Source organism: Oryzias latipes, chromosome 14 (assembly GCF_053564925.1).
Source record: "Oryzias latipes strain Hd-rR chromosome 14, Olatipes_Hd-rR_3.1".
Taxonomy (NCBI): domain Eukaryota; kingdom Metazoa; phylum Chordata; class Actinopteri; order Beloniformes; family Adrianichthyidae; genus Oryzias; species Oryzias latipes.
Genome location: NC_136250.1, coordinates 25,692,501 through 25,718,126, shown reverse-complemented (window position 1 = coordinate 25,718,126; position 25,626 = coordinate 25,692,501). Strand labels below are relative to the sequence as shown.

Genomic DNA, 25,626 nt, shown 5'->3' with positions numbered 1-25,626 from the left:
GACATTCCGATAAAATATGTGCAAGCTAGCTAAAATGGCGACAGTTGCGAATTCGCCACGCGCACGCGTTTCAAAATCTACAACTTCTAATTTCAACATTTTGTCCACAATTGATTGCCATTGATGCCCAAGAAGTTTCAAAAAGATCGATGAAAATTCCTTGGACGAGTTTTCGTCCAAGGAATACCTTACTAAAGGTGCTTTTTTATGAAAATTCAAGATGGCCGCCCCTTCCCAAGGTCAAAGGTCAACAAAACGTCTTTGGTAGTTGTAGAATCGTGTTTGTGGCATGTGTGTGCAATTTCGTGAAAATCGCTTGAACAAAAGTGTCTTTTTCCCATATTGTGAAAAAACACGAAAATCGCCATTTCTCTGAGTTCGCCACAAAATGGCCGCCAAGCCGTAGGTCGTGTGGCCATCCCATAATGATTTCAAAACTTCTTTAGGATATCTCCAACACCCGTGTTTTGGTTTCGTAACTGTATCTTGAAGAAAAAAAAATCGGCTCCATTTGAGATTTCGGCCCCATTCATTTTTTTTACGGTTTTGCCGACTGTGAGGTCATCGGGTTTGGGGGGGGGGGCGTTCACTTCGCCGAAAATTCATTTTGAATTTATCCTATGTGTGCCAATTTTGGTGAGTTTTCGAGTATGTGGCGGGGGTCAAATTTGAGCTCAAAGACGCAGTAAGAAAGAAGAAACGTAATTAAAGCCGCAAGCGGCGTTGTATGGCCCGCAGACGCAACCCGCCTTCCACGCCCAACTCTACGCACCACCCCTGACCTCACCGCCCTCACAGCCCGCAAATTAAAAGCTAGTCAAGGCTGGATTTGCTAATTATGCTAACAATGCTAACTATGCTAATGTGGCTAAAAGTGCTAGCATTGCGATCAGAATCATCAACTGACTCAGAAAAACACATTATCTAAAATGCTAATTATGCTAACTATGCTAGCTACGCTAATGTGGCTAAAAGTGCTAGCATTGCGATCAGCATCATCAACTGACTCAGAAAAACACATGACCTAAAAAGCTAATTAAGCTAACTATGCTAGCTATGCTAATGTGGCTAAAAGTGCTAGCATAGCGATCAGCATCATCAATTGACTCAGAAAAGCACATTACCTAAAATGCTAACTATGCTAACTATGCTAGCTATGCTAACGTCGCTAAAATTGCTAGCATAGCGATCAGCATCATCAACTGACTCAGAAAAACACATTACCTGATATGCTAATTATGCTAACTATGCTAGTTATGCTAACATAGCTAAAAGTGCTAGCATAGCGATTAGCATTATCAACTGACTCAGAAAAAAACATTCCTCCATTGGCGAGAGCTACATGTCATAAGTTGATCAAAAACCCACTTTTTCCAAAATGGCGGCTTTTCTGTTGATTTTATCTCCATAGCAACCATTTTATGTTTTGGTCCCCTCTGGAGGACGAACAGATTGACGTCAGTTTCGGACAAATCGGTAAAAGTAAACTTTTTGTTGTCCTTAGCAACAGTGGTTTTATGCTAACCACGCCCACATTCCTTATATGTCCATATCCAGTGTTTTTCAATGTATTCTGTTTGAGGAATTAATGCATGCATTCAATTTTCACTGTATTGTATTGAAATGCATGGGAGTTATAACAGTGCGCCACTTTGCTAGCTCGCCACGCGCACGCCGTTCAAAATCTACAACTTCTAATTCCAACATTTTTTACACAGTAGCTTGCCATTGATGCCCAAAAAGTTTTGAGACGATCGAAGAAAATTCCAACGACAAGTTTACGTTTGAATCTGGTGGTTAAGGTGTTTTTTATAGAAAATTCAAGATGGCCGCCTTTTCCCGAGGTCAAAGGTCGACGAAACTCCAGAGGTGATTGTAGACTTACGCTAGGGACATGCGCGTCAAATTTCGTGAAAATCGCTCGAAAAAAAGTTCATTTTTCCATATCGTGTAAAAACGCGAAAAACGCAAAATGGCAGATTTTGGCACAAAATGGCAGCCAAACCGTAGGTCGTGTCGCCATCACGTAATGATTTCAAAACTTTCTTTGGATATACCTGACAAAGTTATCTGGGTTTCGTTAGCCGATTCTTAAAAATAAAATCCGAAAAAATTTTTTTTTGCCGAGTCAGCACTTTTTTTTGCGACCGTTTTTTGTTTACCACGGCCACATTCCTTTATGGATTTTGTCGTATGTGACATCGTTTTGTTCAGTGTGGGCCAGGGTATCGCATATTTCAGTTTCAGGCTATTCCGATAAAATATGTGCGAGCTAGCTAAAATGGCGACGGTTGCGAATTCGCCACGCGCACGCGTTTCAAATTCTACAACTTCTAATTCCAACATTTTGTCCACAGTAGCTTGCCATTGATGCCTGAGAAGTTTCAAAAAGATCGATAAAAATCCCTAGGACGAGTTTTCGTTTGTATACGTTACTAAAGGTGCTTTTTTATGAAAATTCAAGATGGCCGCCCCTTCCCAAGGTCAAAGGTCAACGAAACTTCTTTGGTTATTGTAGAATCAGGGTCTTGGCATGTGTGTGCAATTTCGTGACAATCGCATAAACAAAAGTGTCGTTTTCCCATTTTGTCAAAAAACACGAAAATCGCCATTTCTCTGAGTTCGCCACAAAATGGCCGCCAAGCTGTAGGTCGTGTGGCCATCCCATAATGATTTCAAATCTTCTTTGGGATATCTCCAACACGTGTGTTTTGGTTTCGTAACTGTATTCCAAAATATTTTTTTTTGGCCCCATAAGCGATTTTCGGCCAATTCATTTTTTTGACGGGATTGCTCGCCGTGATGTCATCATCGTGGGGGGGGTGACGTTTTCTTTGCCGAAAATTCATTTTCAATTTATCCTAGGTGTGTGCCAATTTTGGTGAGTTTTCGGGTATGTGGTGGGGGTCAAATTTTGGCTCAAAGTGGAAGAAAGAAAGAAGAAGAATAATAATGAAACGAAGCAGAAACAATATAGAAGTTTTTGCAGTCAGGTGGCCTATGTATTTCAATGCGGCCTGTCTTTTACTATAGGCTGGGCATGTCTTTTTGGCTTTAAACCCGTCTTTTGAGGGCTTTTTTGGGCTTTTTTGTGTTTTTGTCGTCATTTTTGCGACTACAATTTTTACGTTTTTGCGTTGGTGTTGTGCGTGTGTGTGTGTATTTTTGTTGCGTTACTCAATTGTCGTGTCGTTTTGTGCTTTGGGCGACTTTTGACCCCATTTTTTGGCGTTTTGACGCGTTTTTTTGACGTTTTGGACCTTTTTGAGTGTTCGACCCTCGTACCAGTTACAATATGGTCCTTGCAGTCTATGACTGCTGCGGGCCATAATAATGAAACGAAGCAGAAACAATATAGAAGTTTTTGCGGTTAGGATTTCCCATGTATTGCAATGCGGCCTGTCTTTTACTATAGGCTGGGCATGTCTTTTTGGCTTTAAACCCGTCTTTTGAGGGCTTTTTTGGGCATTTTTGTGTTTTTGTCGTCATTTTTGCGACTACAATTTTTACGTTTTTGCGTTGGTGTTGTGCGTGTGTGTGTGTATTTTTGTTGCGTTACACAATTGTCGTGTCGTTGTGTGCTTTGGGCGACTTTTGACCCCATTTTTTGGCGTTTTGACGCGTTTTTTTGACGTTTTGGACCTTTTTGAGTGTTCGACCCTCGTAGCAGTTACAATATGGTCCTTGCACTCTGTGAGTGCTGCGGGCCATAATTAAAGCCGCAAGCGGCGTTGTATGGCCCGCAGACGCAACCCGCCTTCCACGCCCAATTCTACGCAACACCGCGGCCCTCTCCGCCCTCACCGCCCACAAATTAAAAGCTAGTCAAGGCTGGATTTGCTAATAATGCTAACTATGCTAACTATGCTAATGTGACTAAAAGTCCTAGCATAGCGATTAGCATAATCAACTCTCTCAGAAAAACACATTACCTAAAATGCTAATTATGCTAACTATGCAAGCTATGCTAATGTGGCTAAAATTGCTAACATTGCGATCAGCATCATCAACTGACTCAGAAAAACACATTTCCTAAAATGCTAGTTATGCTAACTATGCTAGCTATGCTAATGTGGCTAAAAGTGCTAGCATAGCGATCAGCATCATCAACTGACTCAGAAAAACACATTACCTAAAATGCTAATTATGCTAACTATGCTAGTTATGCTAACATAGCTAAAAGTGCTAGAATAGCGATCAGCATCATCAACTGACTCAGAAAAACACATTCCTCCATTGGTGAGAGTTATATGTCATAAGTTGCTAAAAAACCCACTTTTTCCAAAATGGCGGCTTTTCTGTTGATTTTATCTCCATAGCAACCATTTTATGTTTTGGTCCCCTCGGGAGGACGAACAGATTGACGTCAGTTTCGGACAAATCGGTAAAAGTAAACTTTTTGTCGTCCTTAGCAACAGTGGTTTTATGCTAACCACGCCCACATTCCTTATATGTCCATATCCAGTGTTTTTCAATGTAATCTGTTTCAGGTATGAATGCATGCATTCAATTTTCACTCTATTGTATTGAAATGCATGGGAGTTATAACAGTGCGCCACTTTGCTAGCATGCCACGCACACGCCGTTCAAAATCTACAACTTCTAATTCCAACATTTTTTCCACAGTGGCTTGCCATTGATGCCTAAAAAGTTTCGAGATGATTGATGAAAATTCCAACGACAAGTTTAAGTTTGAATCCGGTGGTAAAGGTGTTTTTTATATAAAATTCAAGATGGCCGCCTTTTCCCGAGGTCAAAGGTCGACGAAACTCCAAAGGTGATTGTAGACTTACGCTAGGGACATGCCAGTCAAATTTCGTCAAAATCGCTTGAAAAAAAGTTCATTTTTCCATATTGTGTAAAATCGCGAAAAACTCAAAATGGCAGATTTTGGCACAAAATGGCCGCCAAACCGTGGGTCGTGTCGCCATCACGTAATGATTTCAAAACTTTGTTTGGATATACCCGACAAAGTTATCTGGGTTTCGCTAGCCGATTCTTAAAAAAAAAATCCGAAATTTTTTTTTTTAGCCGAGTCAGCACTTTTTTTTGCGATCGTTTTTTGTTTACCACGGCCACATTCCTTTATGGATTTTGTCGTATGTGACATCATTTTGTTCAGTGTGGGCCAGGGTATCGCATATTTCAGTTTCAGGCTATTCCGATAAAATATGTGCGAGCTAGCTAAAATGCCGACGGTTGCGAATTCGCCACGTGCACGCGTTTCAAATTCTACAACTTCTAATTCCAACATTTTGTCCACAGTAGCTTGCCATTGATGCCCGAGAAGTTTCAAAAAGATTGATAAAAATCCCTAGGACGAGTTTTCGTTTGTATCCGTTACTAAAGGTGCTTTTTTATGAAAATTCAAGATGGCCGCCCCTTGCCAAGGTCAAAGGTCAACAAAACTTCTTTGGTAGTTGTAGAATCGTGTTTGTGGCATGTGTGTGCAATTTCGTGAAAATCGCTTGAACAAAAGTGTCGTTTTCCCATATTGTGAAAAAACACGAAAATCGCCATTTCTCTGAGTTCGCCACAAAATGGCCGCCAAGCCGTAGGTCGTGTGGCCATCCCATAATGATTTCAGAACTTCTTTGGGATATCTCCAACACGCGTGTTTTGGTTTCGTTGCTCTAATTTGAAATATTTTTTTTTGGCCCCATAAGCGATTTTCGGCCCATTCATTTTTTTAACGGGAACGCTCGCTGTGATGTCATCGACTTCGGGGGGGTGACGTTCTCTTTGCCGAAAATTCATTTTCAATTTATCCCAGATGTGTGCCAATTTTGGTGAGTTTTCGGGTATGTGGCGGGGGTCAAAATTAAGCTCAAAGACGCCGTTAGTGTGCAAGAAGAATAATAATAATGAAACGAAGCAGAAACAATATAGAAGTTTTTGCGGTTAGGATTTCCCATGTATTGCAATGCGGCCTGTCTTTTACTATAGGCTGGGCATGTCTTTTTGGCTTTAAACCCGATCTTTGAGGGCTTTTTGAGGCGTTTTCGTGTCTTTGTCGTCATTTTTGCGACTACAAATTTGTCGTTTGTTCGGTGGTGTTGTGCGTGTGTGTGTATATTTTTGTTGCGTTACACAATTGTCGTGTCGTTTTGTGCTTTGGGCGACTTTTGACCCCATTTTTTGGCGTTTTGACGCGTTTTTTTGACGTTTTGGACTTTTTGAGTGTTCGACCCTCGTACCAGTTACAATATGGTCCTTGCAGTCTATGACTGCTGCGGGCCATAATTAAAGCCGCAAGCGGCGTTGTATGGCCCGCAGACGCAACCCGCCTTCCACGCCCAACTCTACGCACCACTGCCCTCACCGCCCTCACCGCCCACTTTTGATGAAGGCTAGTCAAAACTGCATATGCTAATTATGCTAACTATGCTAGCTATGCTAATGTGGCTAAAAGTGCTAGCATTGCGATCAGCATCATCAACTGACTCAGAAAAACACATTACCTAAAATGCTAATTATGCTAACTATGCTAGCTATGCTAATGTGGCTAAAAGTGCTAGCATAGCGATCAGCATCATCAACTGACTCAGAAAAACCCATTGCCTAAAATGCTAATTATGCTAACTATGCTAGCTATGCTAATGTGGCTAAAAGTGCTAGCATAGCGATCGGCATCATCAACTGACTCAGAAAAACACATTCCTCCTTTGGTGAGAGCTATATGCCATAAGTTGATAAAAAACAAACTTTTTCCAAAATGGCGGCTTTTTTGTTTATTTTATCTCCATAGCAACCATTTTATGTTTTGTTCCCCTTGAGAAGACGAACAGATTGATGTCAGTTTCGGACAAATCGGTAAAAGTAAACTTTTTGTCGTCCTTAGCAACAGTGGTTTTATGCTTACCACGCCCACATTCCTTATATGTCCAGAACCAGTGTTTTTCAATGTATTCTGTTTCAGGCATGAATGCATGCATTCAATTTTCACTGTATTGTATTGAAATGCATGGGAGTTATAACACTGCGCCACTTTGCTAAATTGCCACGCGCACGCCGTTCAAAATCTACAACTTCTAACTCCAACATTTTTTCCACAGTAGCTTGCCATTGATGCCCAAAAAATTTTGAGACGATTGATGAAAATTCCAACGACAAGTTTTCGTTTGAATCCGGTGGTAAAGGTGTTTTTTATAGAAAATTCAAGATGGCCGCCTTTTCCCGAGGTCAAAGGTCGACGAAACTCCAGAGGTGAATGTAAACTTACGCTAGGGACATGCGAGTCAAATTTCGTGAAAATCGCTCGAAAAAAAGTTCATTTTTCCATATTGTGTAAAAACGCGAAAAACTCAAAATGGCAGATTTTGGCACAAAATGGCCGCCAAACCGTAGGTCGTGTCGCCATCACGTAATGATTTCAAAACTTTCTTTGGATATACCCGACAAAGTTATCTGGGTTTCGTTAGCCGATTCTTAAAAATAAAATCCGAAAAAAAATTTTTTTGCCGAGTCAGCACTTTTGTTTGCGATAGTTTTTTGTTTACCACGGCCACATTCCTTTTTCGATTTTGTCGTATGTGACATCGTTTTGTTCAGTGTGGGCCAGGGTATCGCATATTTCAGTTTCAGGCTATTCCGATAAAATATGTGCGAGCTAGCTAAAATGGCGACGGTTGCGAATTCGCCACGCGCACGCGTTTCAAATTCTACAACTTCTAATTCCAACATTTTGTCCACAGTAGCTTGCCATTGATGCCCGAGAAGTTTCAAAAAGATCGATAAAAATCCCTAGGACGAGTTTTCGTTTGTATCCGTTACTAAAGGTGCTTTTTTATGAAAATTTAAGATGGCCGCCCCTTCCCAAGGTCAAAGGTCAACGAAACTTCATTGGTAGTTGTAAAATCATGGTCTTGGCATGTGTGTGCAATTTCGTGAAAATCGCTTAAACAAAAGGGTCGTTTTCCCATTTTGTCAAAAAACAAGAAAATCGCCATTTCTCTGTGTTCGCCACAAAATGGCCGCCAAGCCGTAGGTCGTGTGGCCATCCCATAATGATTTCATAACTTCTCTGGGATATATCCAACACGCGTGTTTTGGTTTCGTAACTGTATTTCAAAATATTTTTTTTTGGCCCCATAAGCGATTTTCGGCCCATTCATTTTTTTTACGGGAACGCTCGCTGTGATGTCATCGACTTCGGGGGGGTGACGTTCTCTTTGTCGAAAATTCATTTTCAATTTATCCCAGATGTGTGCCAATTTTGGTGAGTTTTCGGGTATGTGGCGGGGGTCAAAATTAAGCTCAAAGACACGTTAGTGTGCAAGAAGAATAATAATAATGAAACGAAGCAGAAACAATATAGAAGTTTTTGCGGTTAGGATTTCCCATGTATTTCAATGCGGCCTGTCTTTTACTATAGGCTGGGCATGTCTTTTTGGCTTTAAACCCGTTCTTTGAGGGCTTTTTGGGGCTTTTTGGGGCTTTTTTGTGTTTTTGTCGTCATTTTTGCGACTACAAATTTTACGTTTTTGCGTTGGTGTTGTGCGTGTGTGTGTATTTTTGTTGCGTTACACAATTGTCGTGTCGTTGTGTGCTTTGGGCGACTTTTGACCCCATTTTTTGGCGTTTTGACGCGTTTTTTTGACGTTTTGGACCTTTTTGAGTGTTCGACCCTCGTAGCAGTTACAATATGGTCCTTGCAGTCTATGACTGCTGCGGGCCATAATTAAAGCCGCAAGCGGCGTTGTATGGCCCGCAGACGCAACCCGCCTTCCACGCCCAACTCTACGCACCACCGCTGACCTCACCGCCCTCACAGCCCGCAAATTAAAAGCTAGTCAAGGCTGGATTTGCTAATTATGCTAACAATGCTAACTATGCTAATGTGGCTAAAAGTGCTAGCATTGCGATCAGCATCATCAACTGACTCAGAAAAACACATTATCTAAAATGCTAATTATGCTAACTATGCTAGCTACGCTAATGTGGCTAAAAGTGCTAGCATTGCGATCAGCATCATCAACTGACTCAGAAAAACCCATGACCTAAAAAGCTAATTATGCTAACTATGCTAGCTATGCTAATGTGGCTAAAAGTGCTAGCATAGCGATCAGCATCATCAATTGACTCAGAAAAGCACATTACCTAAAATGCTAATTATGCTAACTATGCTAGCTATGCTAACGTCACTAAAATTGCTAGCATAGCGATCAGCATCATCAACTGACTCAGAAAAACACATTACCTGATATGCTAATTATGCTAACTATGCTAGTTATGCTAACATAGCTAAAAGTGCTAGCATAGCGATTAGCATCATCAACTGACTCAGAAAAACACATTCCTCCATTGGCGAGAGCTATATGTCAAAGGTTGATAAAAAAAACACTTTTTCCAAAATGGCGGCTTTTCTGTTGATTTTATCTCCATAGCAACCATTTTTTGTTTTGGTCCCCTCGGGAGGACGAACAGATTGACGTCAGTTTCGGACAAATCGGTAAAAGTAAACTTTTTGTTGTCCTTAGCAACAGGGGTTTTATGCTAACCACGCCCACATTCCTTATATGTCCATATCCAGTGTTTTTCAATGTATTCTGTATCAGGCATTAATGCATGCATTCCATTGTCACTGTATTGTATTGAAATGCATGGGAGTTATAACACTGCGCCACTTTGCTAGCTTGCCACGCGCACGCCGTTCAAAATCTACAACTTCTAATTCCAACATTTTTTCCACAGTAGCTTGCCATTGATGCCCAAAATATTTTGAGACGATTGATGAAAATTCCAACGACAAGTTTACGTTTGAATACGGTGGTAAAGGTGTTTTTTAAAGAAAATTCAAGATGGCCGCCTTATCCCGAGGTCAAAGGTCGACGAAACTCCAGAGGTGAATGTAGACTTACGCTAGGGACATGCGAGTCAAATTTCGTGAAAATCGCTCGAAAAAAAGTTCATTTTTCCATATTGTGTAAAAACGCGAAAAACTCAAAATGGCAGATTTTGGCACAAAATGGCCGCCAAACCGTAGGTCGTGTCGCCATCACGTAATGATTTCAAAACTTTCTTTGGATATACCCGACAAAGTTATCTGGGTTTCGTTAGCCGATTCTTAAAAATAAAATCCGAAAAAATTTTTTTTTGCCGAGTCAGCACTTTTGTTTGCGATAGTTTTTTGTTTACCACGGCCACATTCCTTTTTCGATTTTGTCGTATGTGACATCGTTTTGTTCAGTGTGGGCCAGGGTATCGCATATTTCAGTTTCAGGCTATTCCGATAAAATATGTGCGAGCTAGCTAAAATGGCGACGGTTGCGAATTCGCCACGCGCACGCGTTTCAAATTCTACAACTTCTAATTCCAACATTTTGTCCACAGTAGCTTGCCATTGATGCCCGAGAAGTTTCAAAAAGATCGATAAAAATCCCTAGGACGAGTTTTCGTTTGTATCCGTTACTAAAGGTGCTTTTTTATGAGAATTCAAGATGGCCGCCCCTTCCCAAGGTCAAAGGTCAACGAAACTTCATTGGTAGTTGTAGAATCATGGTCTTGGCATGTGTGTGCAATTTCGTGAAAATCGCTTAAACAAAAGGGTCGTTTTCCCATTTTGTCAAAAAACACGAAAATCGCCATTTCTCTGTGTTCGCCACAAAATGGCCGCCAAGCCGTAGGTCGTGTGGCCATCCCATAATGATTTCAGAACTTCTCTGGGATATATCCAACACGCGTGTTTTGGTTTCGTAACTGTATTTCAAAATATTTTTTTTTGGCCCCATAAGCGATTTTCGGCCCATTCATTTTTTTTACGTGAACGCTCACCGTGATGTCATCGTTGTGGGGGAGGTGACGTTCTCTTTGCCAAAAATTCATTTTCAATTTATCCCAGGTGTGTGCCAATTTTGGTGAGTTTTCGGGTATGTGGCGGGGGTCAAATTTGAGCTCAAAGACGCCGTTAGAAACGAGAAGAATAATAATAATAATAATGAAACGAAGCAGAAACAATATAGAAGTTTTTGCGGTTAGGATTTCCCATGTATTTCAATGCGGCTTGTCTTTTACTATAGGCTGGGCATGTCTTTTTGGCTTTAAACCCGTCTTTTGAGGGCTTTTTTGGGCATTTTTGTGTTTGTGTCGTCATTTTTGCGACTACAATTTTGTCGTTTTTGCGTTGGTGTTGTGTGTGTGTGTGTGTATTTTTTTTGCGTTACACAATTGTCGTGTCGTTGTGTGCTTTGGGCGACTTTTGACCCCATTTTTTGGCGTTTTGACGCGTTTTTTTGACGTTTTGGACCTTTTTGAGTGTTCGACCCTCGTACCAGTTACAATATGGTCCTTGCACTCTGTGAGTGCTGCGGGCCATAATAATGAAACGAAGCAGAAACAATATAGAAGTTTTTGCAGTCAGGTGGCCTATGTATTTCAATGCGGCCTGTCTTTTACTATAGGCTGGGCATGTCTTTTTGGCTTTAAACCCGTTCTTTGAGGGCTTTTTGGGGCTTTTTTGGTTTTTTGTCGTCATTTTTGCGACTACAATTTTGACGTTTGTGCGTTGGTGTTGTGCGTGTGTGTGTGTATTTTTGTTGTGTTACACAATTGTCGTGTCGTTTTGTGCTTTGGGCGACTTTTGACCCCATTTTTTGGCGTTTTGACGCGTTTTTTTGACGTTTTGGACTTTTTGAGTGTTCGACCCTCGTACCAGTTACAATATGGTCCTTGCAGTCTATGACTGCTGCGGGCCATAATTAAAGCCGCAAGCGGCGTTGTATGGCCCGCAGATGCAACCCGCCTTCCACGCCCAACTCTACGCACCACCGCTGACCTCACCGCCCTCACAGCCCGCAAATTAAAAGCTAGTCAAGGCTGGATTTGCTAATTATGCTAACAATGCTAACTATGCTAATGTGGCTAAAAGTGCTAGCATTGCGATCAGCATCATCAACTGACTCAGAGAAACACATTATCTAAAATGCTAATTATGCTAACTATGCTAGCTACGCTAATGTGGCTAAAAGTGCTAGCATTGCGATCAGCATCATCAACTGACTCAGAAAAACACATGACCTAAAAAGCTAATTATGCTAACTATGCTAGCTATGCTAATGTGGCTAAAAGTGCTAGCATAGCGATCAGCATCATCAATTGACTCAGAAAAGCACATTACCTAAAATGCTAATTATGCTAACTATGCTAGCTATGTTAACGTCACTAAAATTGCTAGCATAGCGATCAGCATCATCAACTGACTCAGAAAAACACATTACCTGATATGCTAATTATGCTAACTATGCTAGTTATGCTAACATAGCTAAAAGTGCTAGCATAGCGATTAGCATCATCAACTGACTCAGAAAAACACATTCCTCCATTGGCGAGAGCTATATGTCAAAGGTTGATAAAAAAAACACTTTTTCCAAAATGGCGGCTTTTCTGTTGATTTTATCTCCATAGCAACCATTTTTTGTTTTGGTCCCCTCGGGAGGACGAACAGATTGACGTCAGTTTCGGACAAATCGGTAAAAGTAAACTTTTTGTTGTCCTTAGCAACAGGGGTTTTATGCTAACCACGCCCACATTCCTTATATGTCCATATCCAGTGTTTTTCAATGTATTCTGTTTCAGGCATTAATGCATGCATTCAATTGTCACTGTATTGTATTGAAATGCATGGGAGTTATAACACTGCGCCACTTTGCTAGCTTGCCACGCGCACGCCGTTCAAAATCTACAACTTCTAATTCCAACATTTTTTCCACAGTAGCTTGCCATTGATGCCCAAAATATTTTGAGACGATTGATGAAAATTCCAACGACAAGTTTACGTTTGAATACGGTGGTAAAGGTGTTTTTTAAAGAAAATTCAAGATGGCCGCCTTTTCCCGAAGTCAAAGGTCGACGAAACTCCAGAGGTGAATGTAGACTTACGCTAGGGACATGCGAGTCAAATTTCGTGAAAATCGCTCGAAAAAAAGTTCATTTTTCCATATTGTGTAAAAACGCGAAAAACTCAAAATGGCAGATTTTGGCACAAAATGGCCGCCAAACCGTAGGTCGTGTCGCCATCACGTAATGATTTCAAAACTTTCTTTGGATATACCCGACAAAGTTAGCTGGGTTTCGTTAGCCGATTCTTAAAAATAAAATCCGAAAAAATTTTTTTTTGCCGAGTCAGCACTTTTGTTTGCGATAGTTTTTTGTTTACCACGGCCACATTCCTTTTTCGATTTTGTCGTATGTGACATCGTTTTGTTCAGTGTGGGCCAGGGTATCGCATATTTCAGTTTCAGGCTATTCCGATAAAATATGTGCGAGCTAGCTAAAATGGCGACGGTTGCGAATTCGCCACGCGCACGCGTTTCAAATTCTACAACTTCTAATTCCAACATTTTGTCCACAGTAGCTTGCCATTGATGCCCGAGAAGTTTCAAAAAGATCGATAAAAATCCCTAGGACGAGTTTTCGTTTGTATCCGTTACTAAAGGTGCTTTTTTATGAGAATTCAAGATGGCCGCCCCTTCCCAAGGTCAAAGGTCAACGAAACTTCATTGGTAGTTGTAGAATCATGGTCTTGGCATGTGTGTGCAATTTCGTGAAAATCGCTTAAACAAAAGGGTCGTTTTCCCATTTTGTCAAAAAACACGAAAATCGCCATTTCTCTGTGTTCGCCACAAAATGGCCGCCAAGCCGTAGGTCGTGTGGCCATCCCATAATGATTTCAGAACTTCTCTGGGATATATCCAACACGCGTGTTTTGGTTTCGTAACTGTATTTCAAAATATTTTTTTTTGGCCCCATAAGCAATTTTCGGCCCATTCATTTTTTTTACGTGAACGCTCACCGTGATGTCATCGTTGTGGGGGAGGTGACGTTCTCTTTGCCAAAAATTCATTTTCAATTTATCCCAGGTGTGTGCCAATTTTGGTGAGTTTTCGGGTATGTGGCGGGGGTCAAATTTGAGCTCAAAGACGCCGTTAGAAACGAGAAGAATAATAATAATTAAAGCCGCAAGCGGCGTTGTATGGCCCGCAGACGCAACCCGCCTTCCACGCCCAACTCTACGCACCACCGCTGACCTCACCGCCCTCACAGCCCGCAAATTAAAAGCTAGTCAAGGCTGGATTTGCTAATTATGCTAACAATGCTAACTATGCTAATGTGGCTAAAAGTGCTAGCATTGCAATCAGCATCAACTAACTCAGAAAAACACATTACCTAAAATGCTAATTATGCTAACTATGCTAGCTATGCTAATGTGGCTAAAAGTGCTAGCATAGCGATCAGCATCATCAACTGACTCAGAAAAACCCAATACCTAAAATGCTAATTATGCTAACTATGCTAGCTATGCTAATGTCGCTAAAATTGCTAGCATAGCGATCAGCATCATCAACTGACTCAGAAAAACACAATACCTGAAATGCTAATTATTCTAACTATGCTAGTTATGCTAACATAGCTTAAAGTGCTAGCATAGCGATTAGCATCATCAACTGACTCAGAAAAACACATTCCTCCATTGGCGAGAGCTACATGTCATAAGTTGATAAAAAACCCACTTTTTCCAAAATGGCGGCTTTTCTGTTGATTTTATCTCCATAGCAACCATTTTATGTTTTGGTCCCCTCTGGAGGACGAACAGATTGACGTCAGTTTCGGACAAATCGGTAAAAGCAAACTTTTTGTTGTCCTTAGCAACAGTGGTTTTATGCTAACCACGCCCACATTCCTTATATGTCCATATCCAGTGTTTTTCAATGTATTCTGTTTCAGGCATTAATGCATGCATTCAATTTTCACTGTATTGTATTGAAATGCATGGGAGTTATAACAGTGCGCCACTTTGCTAGCTCGCCACGCGCACGCCGTTCAAAATCTACAACTTTTAATTCCAACATTTTTTCCACAGTAGCTTACCATTGATGCCCAAAAAGTTTCGACCCAATCGATGAAAATTCCAACGACAAGTTTACGTTTGAATCTGGTGGTAAAGGTGTTTTTTATAAAAAATTCAAGATGGCCGCCTTTTCCCGAGGTCAAAGGTCGACGAAACTCCAGAGGTGATTGTAGGCTTAGGCTAGGGACATGTGCGTCAAATTTCGTGAAAATCGCTCGAAAAAAAGTTCATTTTTCCATATTGTGTAAAAACGCGAAAAACTCAAAATGGCAGATTTTGGCACAAAATGGCCGCCAAACCGTAGGTCGTGTCGCCATCACGTAATGATTTCAAAACTTTCTTTGGATATACCCGACAAAGTTATCTGGGTTTCGCTAGCCGATTCTTAAAAATAAAATCCGAAAAAAAGTTTTTTTGCCGAGTCGGCACTTTTTTTTGCGACGGTTTTTTGTTTACCACGGCCACATTCCTTTATCGATTTTGTCGTATGTGACATCGTTTTGTTCAGTGTGGGCCAGGGTATCGCATATTTCAGTTTCAGGCTATTCCGATAAAATATGTGCGAGCTAGCTAAAATGGCGACGGTTGCGAATTCGCCACGCGCACGCGTTTCAAATTCTACAACTTCTAATTCCAACATTTTGTCCACAGTAGCTTGCCATTGATGCCCGAGAAGTTTCAAAAAGATCGATAAAAATCCCTAGGACGAGTTTTCGTTTGTATCCGTTACTAAAGGTGCTTTTTTATGAAAATTCAAGATGGCCGCCCCTTGCCAAGGTCAAAGGTCAACGAAACTTCTTTGGTAGTTGTAGAATCGTGCTAATGGCATGTGTGTGCAATTTCGTGAAAATCGCTCAAACAAAAGTATCGTTTTCCCATATTGTCAAAAAACACGAAAATCGCCATTTCTCTGTGTTCGCCACAAAATGGCCGCCAAGCCGTAGGTCGTGTGGCCATCCCATAATGATTTCATAACTTCTTTGGGATATCTCCAACACACGTGTTTTGGTTTCGTAACTGTATTTCGAAATATTTTTTTTTGGCCCCATAAACAGATTTCGGCCCATTCATTTTTTTTACGGGAACGCTCGCTGTGATGTCATCAATTTCGGGGGGGTGACGTTGTCTTTGCCAAAAATTCATTTTCAATTTATCCTAGGTGTGTGCCAATTTTGGTGAGTTTTCGGGTATGTGGCGGGGGTCAAATTTGAGCTCAACGGATCCGTTAGTAGACAAGAAGAATAATAATAATAATAATAATAAACATTCGAAAAACAATATAGAAGTTTTTGCGGTTAGGATTTCCTATGTATTTCAATGCGGCCTGTCTTTTACTATAGGCTGGTCATGTCTTTTTGGCTTTAAACCTGTCTTTTGAGGGCTTTTTGGGGTTTTTTTGTGTTTTTGTCGTCATTTTTGCGACTACAATTTTTACGTTTTTGCGTTGGTGTTGTGCGTGTGTGTGTGTATTTTTGTTGCGTTACACAATTGTCGTGTTGTTTTGTGCTTTGGGCGACTTTTGACCCCATTTTTTGGCGTTTTGACGCTTTTTTTTGACGTTTTGGACTTTTTGAGTGTTCGGCCCTCGTACCAGTTACAATATGGTCCTTGCACTCTGTGAGTGCTGCGGGCCATAATAATAATGAAACGAAGCAGAAACAATATAGAAGTTTTTGCGGTTAGGATTTCCCATGTATTTCAATGCGGCTTGTCTTTTACTATAGGCTGGGCATGTCTTTTTGGCTTTAAACCCGTCTTTTGAGGGCTTTTTTGGGCATTTTTGTGTTTGTGTCGTCATTTTTGCGACTACAATTTTGTCGTTTTTGCGTTGGTGTTGTGCGCGTGTGTGTGTATTTTTTTTGCGTTACACAATTGTCGTGTCGTTGTGTGCTTTGGGCGACTTTTGACCCCATTTTTTGGCGTTTTGACGCGTTTTTTTGACGTTTTGGACCTTTTTGAGTGTTCGACCCTCGTACCAGTTACAATATGGTCCTTGCACTCTGTGAGTGCTGCGGGCCATAATTATAAATGACATATGCAGCCCATAAATTTGTCTGTACAGTAGAATACACTGGACAGTTTTATTGGTGTTTTTTGCTGTGGGACAGCAACAGCAATTTCAAAAAAGTAACCCTCAAGGTCGAAATACCCAAATACAAACAGCACGTGACTTGTCCCACCAGAGGCTCAAACATTTTGGACCACTGCTACATTACAATAAAGGACGCATATCACTGATGCCCGCGCTGCCCTGGGACTTTCCGACCACTGCCTAGTTTATCTGATCCCAACCTACAGGCAAAAGCTGAAATCAGCTAAGCCATGGTGAGGACTGTGAAAAGATGAGTCAAAGATGCAACTGCGGGCCTGCTTTGACTGCACTGATTGGAGCGTCTTCGAAGCTGCTGACTCACTGACACTGTGACATCCTACATAAGCTTTTGTGAGAACATGTGTGTGCAGACCAAAACCTTTTTTAGGTGATGTGGGGTGGTCTGATGTCAATCACCGCTTCCTTCCACAAATACCAGTGGCATGACGTGTTTCCACCATGTACATACAGTCCCTGACAAAAGTCTTGTCGCTTATCCATTTTGTAAAAGCAAAAGCGTAAAACCTCACTTTTAATGAATCCATTGGTTTTAGAAATGTCTCATATGAAAGCTAAAACCCCTCCCAACAGTTTCCTCTGTTCAATTCAATTCAATTTTATTTGTATAGCCCAAAATCACAACAACAGTCGTCTCGATGGGCTTCGAAGTAAAACATGAACTCAAAAGGATCACGAATACAAAGAGTTCAATAGGAAAATACTAAAATGAACTAACAAACTGACTAAGCTATACTGGCATCCCTGCCCTTAGACCCCCCTTCGCGGTAAGGCAAAACTCCTAAAAAATTGGATTCCGGAAAAAACGGAGAAACCTCAGGGGTGCCCACATGAAGGAGGGATCCTCCCCCAGGACGGACAGGCGATTTACCAGAAATCTTACAGAAGAATTAACTTATCTAAATCTACAACTACATATATAAAGTCCAGCAGACGAGCTTCATCCAGCCGTGGTTGGGGGGACAGTCAGGGGCGCGAGTCGAGCCTGAGACAGGAACCACAGCCAGGTGTAGGAGCAGGAGCAAAGGCGAGGTAAACGGTCAGGTACAGGAGCACGGATGAGCCAACTGGAGTCTGGAAGCACTCCCACTCCCCAGGAGGGGAGAGGAAAAGAGGGACAATACATGAATCTCACTGCACCAAACAGCGGCATGGAGAACTAAATGATAAATTATGATCAACAATAGAGGAGAGGAAGGGTAGAAGTAGATGTTCCTTCTGTTGCCGTCTCGTCCGGCTCTTCACAGTTTCGGATGGTTCAGGACGTCCAAAAATGAAATGTGCAGTTGGAAAATGCAAAGACACACAAGACTCTGCATGGATTTTCAAACCTTTTGCAAAAGGGGAGAGGTGGAGAAACACGACCTGTTAGGCTCTATGGATGTCTGCTCTCTGTCCTCAAGGCAAAAAGGCTTTTTTATTATTCAGTAAGGAAAGATGAAAACATACTAAATACGTCATTAGACTGGTGTGTTTTTGTCTAGTCTGCATTGCAGGTGTCGTGGCTCCATAAACACTCCAGTACAGAAAGAAAAAAGAGACCAAAAGTCAAAAACAGTCCTACTGGTGACCTTGGCACATGTTATCTGCTACTGAGGGCAGGAATCAAGCATATAACTGCAATACAATATACATGCATATATAGAATCCATTAAATGCATAGTAAAAAGATCATAGAAAATATGATAGAACCCCTGTAATACATAATGAAAAGATCATAGAAAATATTATGGAACCCCTGTTCACCTCCACAATACCCCTGTTTGTATCTCCTACGAGATCCAAAACCTCACCGACAGGAGGCAGCAGGTGAAACTGGGACGCTCCACATCCAGCACCCAGATCCTTAACACTGGCGCCCCCCAGGGGTGTGTTCCCACCCCTCTGCTCTTCTCCCTCCACACAAGCGACTGCACATCAGGAGCCCCCTCTGTGAAACTCTTGAGGATGGCAGACGACACCGCAGTCATTGGGCTCATCCGGGACGGTGATGAGTTTGCATACAGAGGAGAAGTGGAGCGGCTGATCCTCTGATGCAGACAGAACCACCTGGAGTTGAACCAACTTAAAACGGTGGAGATGACGGTGGACTTCAGGAGGAACGCCCCCTACCACACACCCCACACTCATAATTCTCAACACCACTGTCCTCTCAACAGACTCACACAGGTTCCTAGGGTCCACCATCTCACAGGACCTTAAGTGGACCTCTCACATTGTCTCACTCCGGAAAAATGCTCAGCTGAGGTTGTACTTCCTGGAACAACTCAAGAAGTTCAACCTGCCTCAGGAGCTGCTGACCATCTTCTATACTGCAATAACCCTTGTGCTATGTTCTATGACCCCACCCTTACATTGACGTGTTCTCCCTACCATGACAAAGGTGGATAAAGGTGGAAAGATTTCATGTAATCAATGGACACCAGAGAAGATCACAAATCATTGAAGAAAAAAGGTTCAGAGCACTGTCTAGTGGGTCTAGATGACCCAACTTCCAACATTAAAGTGCCTAGGATAGCACAAGGGTTACTCCAATCTGTCCTGACCACATCTGTCACGGTCTGGTTTGGATCAGCTACCAGACACAACAGGAACAGACTATAGAGAATCATCAGATCTGCTGAGAAGATTTTGGTTCCAGCCTTCCTTCCATTCAGGACTTGTACCGATCCACGGTCAGGAAGTGGGCTGGCAGAATCGTAAAAGACCCCTCTCATCCCGGACGTTGTCTTTTCAGCCTCCTCCTGTCAGGGCGGCGCTTTAGAACAATGCGCACCAAAACCGCGAACCGTCACTCTAATGAACTCCTGACTCCTGACCGCTCAAGAACACGAAACAAAACCACAGAAACTGTGACACCAGAACCCCTGCTGAATTTTTACTTAGTCATTTTTCTTATTTAGGGATGTTTATTTATTCCTTTATCTACCTTATATTGCTTTATTTTTTGTTATCTATCCTTTTTTTTGTCTTACCCCCTCACACTTCTTTATACCTTGCTAGTTTGCACGAGAGCACAAGACACCGAAGACAAATTCCCTGTACATACTTGGCCAATTAAGCTGATTCTGATTTTAATGAAAGACGTATTCAGCTAACTTCAGATGAAACGTCTGTACAAGTAAATAGATGGAATATCATATTTGAGAACCTAACAACAAGTTCACACTACAAAGAAATATAATTTTTTTCACACCAAAAACAGTTTAAACACACAAATACAGGTGCAGACAGAGAGGACTACTGTAATGAGAAACAGGCACGCTTCCGCTTACCGCTTAGAATTCCAGGAATTTCAGGGTCAGATCATGACTTCATGTACATTTAACTTTCCCAACTGCCCATGCGACAAAGTCTCAGCTACAGAATCACTGTCAGTTTATATAATGGGAGTGACTTTATAACCATGGTTGGACAGAAACCTTTGACCTTTTCAAGAGTTCTATGACAAGCTGAGAGGTCTGAGGTGAGTTAAAAGGCTGTGATTTCATGTGCATAATTGTTCATCAGAAGTTATTAAAGTAAATGTTTTTATTAAATGTAGGATGTCCAAGAGGCCAGTCACTTGAAGTAATTCAGTCATTATTTGTGTAAATAAACAGCAACATTTGAGAAACATTTGAAAGTTAATGAGTCCACTTAAGGAACTGTTAACACTTTCAGAAATGACTAACTAAACCATGAATAAGCAGCAGTTATGATTTAAGGCATATTCTCAAGCAGCCTAAGCAACAGTCTGTAAACCAAGAGCTGCCCTACCCTGATCCTCCATGCAGATCCCCCCCTGCTGTCTTCCAGCTGACACTTCCCTCCGACTGAATACACCTGAGCCAGGTGATCAACACGAGGTTGTAACAATTCATTCTGAAAACTAGTCAAGTTACTAAAGAATGAACACACAAAACGAGGTGATACACAAAGAGTTTCTTAATTTTGAAGGAACAATTTTCAGATGAACACAATAACTGACATTTTCATCATCATTTTGCATCTCTTCCATACATTAACCCCCCCCCCCCAAACATAATGATCATAGAGTAGGTCAGTGAAAAGAAAACCATTAACAAAACGTTTGGTAAATTTAGAAATATATTCACAGATTAATTTAAAATCATTTTTCTTAGGAAAACGTTGCAAAATAAATAAGATTGTCTAAACACAACATGAGGAAATATTTCATTCAAGCTGACTCTATTCTCCCAACACAACAAAGATTTGGTCAGAAAATCACTTTGTATATTTTAAGGATGTTTTTATGTTGATTGATTGATTGATTGATTGATTGATTGATTGATTGATTGATTGATTGATTGATTGATTGATTGATTGATTGATTGATTGATCCAATGATCTCAAACATTGGAGTCAAAGCAATAACGAATGTACACAAATTTACAGAAATGATTAAATGCATAGATTTAAAATAAGCAGAAAATAAAACAAAAAAAATGCTTTCATCACATCTGCTTTATTAAAAACAGTTATCATTAACTAAAGTCAAGTAGAGCTTCATTTATTGCTTGAAAAATAGTGGAAAGGAGTTTATATAATCCCACCCCTACTGAGTCCATTTTATAGTTTTACATAGTTTTTGTGATCCGGTTCTAATCTGATAGATTCTCTTCAAGTTACAATATCCAGTTTCTGTTAATGACTGATAATTTTCAGAATATTTATATTAAAACTGACAGTGTGCTCAGTGAATGTCTCAGGCAATGGAGAGCAGAGGATACAGTGCTGGAGGACAGATTCTCAAGGGAGGACAAACCCCTGCATGGGATGTACCACCGGACCATAACTGAAGTGGCTGATATCAAGAAGTCCTACCAATGGCTAGAAAGGGCTAGCCTACAGGACAGCACTGAAGCACTCATCCTGGCAGCTCAGGAACAAGCCCTGAGCACCAGAGCAATAGAGGCTCAGATCTACCACACCAGACAAGACCCAAGGTGTAGGCTGTGCAAAGAGGCGCCTGAAACAATCCAGCACATAACTGCAGGGTGTAAGATGCTGGCAGGGAAAGCATACATGGAGCGCCACAATCAAGTAGCTGGAATAATATACAGGAACATGTTTGCAGAATATGAACTACCAAGGTCAAAATGGGAAACACCCCCGAAGGTGGTAGAGAAGGAGAGGGCAAAGATCCTGTGGGACTTCCAGATCCAGACTGATAGGGTGATAATGGTGAACCAACCAGACATCGTAGTGGTGGATAAAGAACAGAGGAAAGCCGTTGTGGTAGATGTGGCAGTGCCAAGTGATGGGAACATGAGGAAGAAGGAACATGAGAAACTGGAGAAATACCAGGGACTCAGAGAAGAACTGGAGAAAGCCTGAAAAGTGAAGGTGACAGTGGTGCCTGTGGTAATTGGGGCAGTAACCCCCAAGCTGGAGGAGTGGCTACAGCAGATCCCTGGAAAGACCTCAGACCTCTCAGAAAAGTGCAGTGCTAGGAACAGCTAAGATACTAGGCAGGACCCTCAAGCTCCCTGGCCTCTTGTAGAGGACCCGAGCTTGGAGGAGAAACCAACCCGGAGGGTGAGAGGGGCAAGTTTTATTTTTGTTTTTTTATGGCGGCGAGACTGCTCACTTGACAGCAGTTTGATGAGAGCAGGCTGGCTTGACTCCAGCCACAAGTTGATGCTTTCTCTATAGATCCTTTAACGAACTGGTCATGGTGGCTTTCTTCCTTTTGCAGTCAAAGCGTTCAGTGTCTGAAAATGTCGTTGGGCTCAATCTCAACAAATCTGCGTGTGGAGTTGTCATTCGCGGTCTGTGGGTGTGGAAGGGGAAATCCTTGCGACACACCCCTCACCTGCGTTCCTGAAAAAGTCAGCTGGGACTGAGCTGTGCTGTCACCACTCCTTATGTAGTCTTTTAATTGTTTAGCTTTTTTTAAGTGTAATGTACAGGTTAAAAAAAAAACAGGCAACCACATTTTCCACGGCAGGAATACATTTGTTACACAAAACATAAATTCATTAGGGTACCTTGTCTCAAAACTTTATTTCTACGTGCAGGAAGATCTGGAAAACTGTGGTGGTTCTTGTTGAAGTTCTCTGCTTGGCTGTGGTTCTGTAATGTGCTGCCTTCGTTTGGCTTTGACTGAAGGTGTTTGTGGGGGTTTGGGCTTTCTTTAAGACGGCCTAACATTTACCCCAAGAACACAGATGTTAAACTGTAACACTGAAGCCGACACGTGCAGGCTTACTCCCAACAAAAAGTCCACACCCTCACGTTGAGCTGTGTTTTCTCCAAGCTGAACACGACTGAGGGTCACACACTGAGCTCTTGCATTTTCTGGATTCTGACTTTGGCTTAAATTTGAGGATGTTGGAGACTGTTTTTAAGATTTACTGCTTGTAAAAATGTGTACGACTGTTGTTGAAGCCGCCTACAGCTTCCCCAGGTTCAGATGGTTCAGGACCTCAGAGAGCCTGTTTGTGCAATGGGTAAGAGAACAAAACACACAACAGTCTGCATAAGTGTTCCAACCTTTGCAAGGGGAGAGCCAGAAGAGTCAGCAACCAGCAACGTGTCCCGTCTCCGATCCGATCTGCTCTGAGCTCTCACCCTGCAGCAGGCAAATGTATTAAATATGGGCGGGAAGCAAGTGATGCAATGGCTCTGTGTATTTATGTGCATAAAATCAGCCTATGGTAGCCTGTGTTGTCACAGGACACAAGACAGTCAGCTGTGACACACCGACTCCTTTTGCAGAAGTTTAACAAAAATTCTGGTTTCCTGTGTGGTTCTTCTCTTTGTGAAAGAAATAGTCAAAACCCTGACATATACAGACACAAGAACAAAATTTATCACTTATTTTACTTTATTAATCACATAAGTAAAAATACTTGTATAGTTCAATTCACATTAAGATTTACTATGTAGTTGGTTCACACTTAACGCGCATCAGTTTGTGTGTTTTTTTTTAAAGCTGGCTGGTTCTGGTGTAAACTGCCACATTTCTTTGTTATTTTTTTCTTGAGCAGAAAACAACCCTGACACCAATTATGAATCAATTAATTCCAACCATTTCTGTTGGCTACAGGACATTGAGACTGTGGATAATTTATTCTTTAACTGTGGAGTTATAAAAACATTTTGGGAATATTTCTGCTTTTGATATTCTTCCAAAATTGTAATGCCAGTTCATTTACAGGCAAAAAATGTTCTATTCGGTGTGGTATCATATAATAGACCAGAAAATACTGTTTTATATACACAAAAATAAATTTTTGAAGACCAAACCACTTTATATCACATTTCATAAAGAATGTTTTTACTTTCAATCACTGCCTTATATGAAAAAGAAGAATGGCTTGAAATTGCTTATTTTTGTTCAGAAATAGAAAACTTCACAAGTCCCCTAACCAGTAGTAGACCACATATTTTATTTTTATTTAACTTATTTATTTTTATGTATTTGTGTGTTATATTCATTGATTTATTTTTCCTCTATTCTTTATTTTCTATGTTAATATGTTATGTTTGGCAATGGTGATTGATCTTCGAGGTAATGTTGATTACATGGTTATTATTCGTTATTAAATGTATGATACCTCAATTGTTAATAAAGTAAAAAAATACATTTCTGTTGGCTTCATGAATGAACATCAATAGAAACAAAAGATCACATTCTTCTGTTTGTGTGTCACATAAAACTGAACAAAAAAATGACAAATTGTAAAAGTTGTTGTTTATTAAGTTTTTTATTTCTGGCATAAAGAAAACACAAATATAAAGAGAAAATAGCCTTTTTTGTAAACATGAAATAGTTTCTGTCATGTGTCACACATCCAAAGGCAGCAAATGTAGTCGTCCATAATGTAATGTCAGCAGTAATTACAGAAAAACAACTAGGCCTCTCCAGCTTGTATTTGTTGGTGCTCCTTAACCATCAAATTGTAAACCTAACAAATAAAAATTAAACTAGATCTAACAAAGCGACCCAGACATATTTTTTGGACCATAAGTTGCATCTAGGCCCTTATGTTGGAATTCTAGTTGTGCTAAATGACCTCAAACCATTTTTCTGGTACACAGCGTTTAAAAATCTGTCAAAAGATTTTAAAACGCTTCGTCATAATCAAAAGGTTAAGACGAAGTCACATCACTTGTTGGATTGTTGGAGCATTATGGGTACTGTGGGAGCCTCCTGGACGAGTAAGTACAAATAAAGTTTCATTTATTCAACTGTGTTGTTTTACTTGATTTGCCTTATCGCCAAATAAATTTGTCCTTTTTTAGAATTAATAACTTTTTCTTTTTCTTTCACCAGAGAGCCACAATGGAGGGAGGAAAGAGTCACATGTGGCTCCAGGGCCTCAGGTTGCAGAGCCTTGTGTTGGACTGTTGGAATTCACAGCTGCTAACATCTGGTCTACCCAGTCGATGAAGGACCCAGCCCTCGACCTTGGAGGGATGCAGTCCTCAGATGTGGACCATCTCAGCTGGTTGATGTGGGACTAACATGTCAGAGAGGAATTGTGGTGCAAAGCATCGACTGTACTCTTCTCATAAACAGTCATTGGTGCAAAGCCAGGGAATGGTTGTTTAAAAAATAACGATAAATACTTAAATACGATAAATACCGACTCATTAAAATCATGACACTTCGTGACCTTTGCATTGTTTACCCCCCCCCCCCCTTTTTCTCTATGGTTTA

At 41.1% G+C, this 25,626-nt stretch overlaps 1 protein-coding gene across 4 annotated transcripts in view; it reads right to left on the bottom strand.

Moving 5' to 3' along the window:
* LOC144983628 (uncharacterized) overlaps window positions 1–23,521 on the bottom strand; it is a 46,220-nt gene extending 22,699 nt beyond the window's left edge. Inside the window, exon 1 of one of the 4 annotated variants that reach the window (XM_078930562.1) lies at window positions 23,454–23,521. The gene's annotated coding sequence lies outside the window, so the exon portion shown is untranslated. Of the gene's footprint in view, window positions 1–20,230; window positions 20,353–23,453 lie in introns of those variants that run through there. The other 3 variants (XM_078930561.1, XM_078930563.1, XM_078930564.1) reach the window with 3 other exon arrangements.
* Between the last annotated feature and the right edge of the window lie 2,105 nt (window positions 23,522–25,626).